Consider the following 4036-nt stretch of genomic DNA (forward strand, 5'->3'; position numbering starts at 1 on the left):
ACGTGTGTTACAGAAGATTATGAACTTTTATGATTTAAGGGTTTTTCTTAAACAATATTATGATCCCAAATTTGATGAATTTTGTTGGCAATACTTTAATATACACACTACATATAACAAAGTATATATTAAATCTCAATGTATTATTATTAGGAAAAATGTTTGACTCTGTAAAAAAAAATCTCCCCCCTCCCCCGTATTACATGTAATGGTTTAAACCTAAAGGATTCGCACTAACTGCCCAAAAGGGGTCCGCTCCAGTCTTGAATCAGTGATTTTGTTTATCATAAACAAAATATTGTCTCACACTGAAAGGGGCAGTCGGGCAACATGCACAGCCCGGATTGTCAAAACAACTAAGATTTACAAAAATGATTACAAACAAAAACCATCAGTTGGACAATCTTACTGGAATCTGATTATCTCTACTGATAAATAATGCAACACTAATGACACATTTAAGTTTTGGAATGATTTTATTCACAAAGAATGTTTCTCATTGGTATACATTTCTATGCTCTTGTCTTTTCAGAGTTTATATTGGAAATTAAAAATTGCTGCATGAAAGACACTAGCTCCACATTCCTATGCATATGATTTTATATGTATGAGAATCATTCCATAAAATATTCGTTTGATATCCTTTCAATGCATGACACTGTCTAGTGGTTTTTCTGCCACAATTACAAGGAAAACCTGGCTAAACTTGTGCTAAATCAAACACTTTTAAAATCTTACATCGCTATTGATGTTAAGCAATTATTTAAAGGGCCATCCGGAACTGTTGGGTTTTATGACAGTCTTCCTTCCATACACACCATCGCTGCAAAATAATTTGAACATTCAATTAGATGATTATAATATTATTTGGCAATCCAAAGAGAACCTGAAAACATCAGACCACAATAAACAGAGACCCCAAAAAAAAGCCAATTTTACTTTACAATGAAATTGAAAAAGTAGTTAGTTACATGTCAAATCATCTTTTGGCTGTCGACAAAAAATAAATAAAATCTAAATTTCGTAGCATTTTACCCCCCCCCCCCTTTTTTTAACTGAATTTGTTCAAGGTATGGTGGTTTTACCCCTTTTCAGATTTCAGTATGTCATGTTGTATATCTTTTATAAATTAGATGAATTTCTAGCAAGTTTCTACGATATTCTTTATCATTTGACAAAATACTATGCATCTGAATTAAATTGTTTACTATTTGAAAAAGCGCGCCTTCTTTTACTTTAATTAACTTCCCTTTATTTCACATAGCAACAAATATTAAAAACTGCCACATTTGACTGCATATCAATTTTTTTTCCCCAAAAAAATATATGTCAAGCAGCATAATTAACTTTACAAATTGGGAGAAAATCAAGATGTTCCGACTATAGGTTAGTATTAAAAAAAAATAATGAAAGGTTGGCATGATTCCAGGTTTGAACCCTGACGACACTTAAAATCGAAAATTCACTTATTTACCTATCATATGGAGATACGATGATGTGATAAACTTAACAATTAATAATTTACCTGGTGCATTATCATATTCACATTACGTTGACACGTCTCAGTTCGTCTGTGTTAGCTCATTTCAAGCTCGTAAACAATGTACACCATTTTCCGCTATTCTTTACCGATTACCTCTAGTCAGAAGAGCCCACTGTTTACAGGGGCGATAATATTTTGTCACCAGTTCACGCACTGCATGGATTTCCCATCAATACAATCATTTTCTATGTTCAGTGGACCGTGAAAATTAGGTAAAATCTTTAATTTGGCAGAAAAATTAGAAAGATCATATTATAAGGAACACATGTGTACTAAGTTTCAAGTTGATTGGATTTCACCTTCATCAAAAACTACCTCGACCATAAACTTTAACCTGAAGCAGGACGGACTGACAGACCAGAAAACATAATGCCCATAAATGGGGCATAACAATACTAACCCGCCGCATTTTTGCGCCTGTCCCTAGTCAGGAGCCTCTGGCCTTTGTTAGTCTTGTATTATTTTAATTTTAGTTTCTTGTGTACAATTTGGAAATTAGTATGGCGTTCATTATCACTGAACTAGTATATATTTGTTAAGGGGCCAGCTGAAGGACGCCTCTGGGTGCGGGAATTTCTCGCTACATTGAAGACCTGTTGGTGACCTTCTGCTGTTGTTTTTTTCAATGGTCGGGTTGTTGTCTCTTTGGCACATTCCCCATTTCCATTCTCAATTTTAAGACTTGTCTGTCACCAAAAATTAAGAGTCTACATACTCAGTTAGATTTGGCATATCAAAGAACCCCAATTATTCAATTTTTGATTAAATCAAACAAAGTATAATTTGGACCCCGATTTGGACCAACTTGAAAACTGGACCAATCATCAAAAATCTAAGTACATTTTTATATTCAGCATATCAAAGAACCCCAAGGATTCAATTTTTGTTAAAATAAAACTAAGTTTAATTTTGGACCCTTTGGACCTTAATGTAGACCAATTTGAAAACGGGACCAAAACTTAAGAATCTACATACACAGTTAGATTCGGCATATCAAAGAACCCCAATTATTCAATTTTTGATGAAATCAAACAAAGATCAATTTTTGACCTTTTGGGCCCCTTGTTCCTAAACTGTTGGGACCAAAACTCCCAAAATCAAACCCAACCTTCCTTTAATGGTTATAAACCTTGTGTTTAAATTTCATAGATTTCTATTTACTTATACTAAAGTTATGGTGCGAAAACCAAGAATAATGCTTATTTGGGCCCCTTTTTGGCCCCTAATTCCTAAACTGTTGGGACATTAACTCCCAAAATCAATCCCAACCTTCCTTTTGTGGTCATAAACCTTGTGTTTACATTTCATAGATTTCTATTTACTTATATTAAAGTTATTGTGCGAAACCAAGAAAAATGCTTATTTGGGCCCTTTTTTGGCCCCTAATTCCTAAACTGCTGGAACCAAACATCCCAAAATCAATCCCAACCTTCCTTTTGTGGTCATAAACCTTGTGTTAAAATTTCATAGATTTCTATTTACTTAAACTAAAGTTATAGTGCGAAAACCAAGAAAATGCTTATTTGGGCCCTTTTTGGCTCCTAATTCCTGAAATATTGGGACCAAAACTCCCAAAATCAATCCCAACCTTCCTTTTGTGGTCATAAACCTTGTGTTAAAATTTCATAGATTTCTATTCACTTTTACTAAAGTTAGAGTGCGAAAGCTAAAAGTATTCGGACGACGACGACGCCAACATCATACCAATATACGACCAAAAAATTTTCAATTTTTGCGGTCGTATAATAATCTTCAGAGAAAATGTTTTTGATTGGCTTATCAATTTGATCATGAGAAACACAGAATTTGATTGGCTGCACACGATGGTTTTACCTTGGGAACAAAATAAGGAACAGATGATTTTCATTAAATCGTGTTTTAAGAGTTTTTTTTAACAATTTTTAATTTTTTTTAATAAATGCAAGGACGTATCATAAAACGTCCTTGATAAGAGTGAAGAGAATGAACACAGGGCGAATGTACTATATGGTCTAAAGAACTCAGGATGAACAGACCAAGGGCGAACATGTAAACAGGGCGAGTCGACCCGATCCAAATTCATGCATGCGTACTACAAATATCTACATTAAAAACATCCGGTTACAAGTAAACAAACAATGTTCATGTAGATGAGATGAAATCTAATAATTTACATAAATAAAAGGGTACATATTTACAATAGTGATTGTTTTTCAATCCTAATTTTCAAATAAAAAGATTCAGATGCTTAATCATGTGTAACAAGAATGTGTCCGAAGTACACGGATACCCCACTCGCACTATCCTTTTCCATGTTCCATGGACCGTGAAATTGGATAATTATCTAATTTGGCATTAAAATTAGAAAGATCATATCATAAGCAACAAGTGTACTAAGTTTCAAGTTGATTGGACTTCAGCTTCATCAAAAACTACCTTGACCAAAAACTTCAACCTGAAACTCCCACTTTCATTTTCTATGTTCAGTGGACCGTGAAATTGGGGTCAAAAGTC

General features: G+C 33.9%; 1 long non-coding RNA gene across 1 annotated transcript; it reads right to left on the bottom strand.

The window, feature by feature from the left end:
- Positions 1-724: 724 nt before the first annotated feature.
- On the bottom strand, positions 725-1653 carry LOC143063656 (uncharacterized). The gene is made up of 2 exons (XR_012975072.1): positions 1526-1653; positions 725-823 (listed from the first exon to the last, which is right to left on the bottom strand). It is a non-coding gene; the product is annotated as an uncharacterized LOC143063656 (long non-coding RNA).
- Between the last annotated feature and the right edge of the window lie 2383 nt (positions 1654-4036).

Source organism: Mytilus galloprovincialis, chromosome 2 (genome assembly GCF_965363235.1).
Source record: "Mytilus galloprovincialis chromosome 2, xbMytGall1.hap1.1, whole genome shotgun sequence".
NCBI lineage: Eukaryota > Metazoa > Mollusca > Bivalvia > Mytilida > Mytilidae > Mytilus > Mytilus galloprovincialis.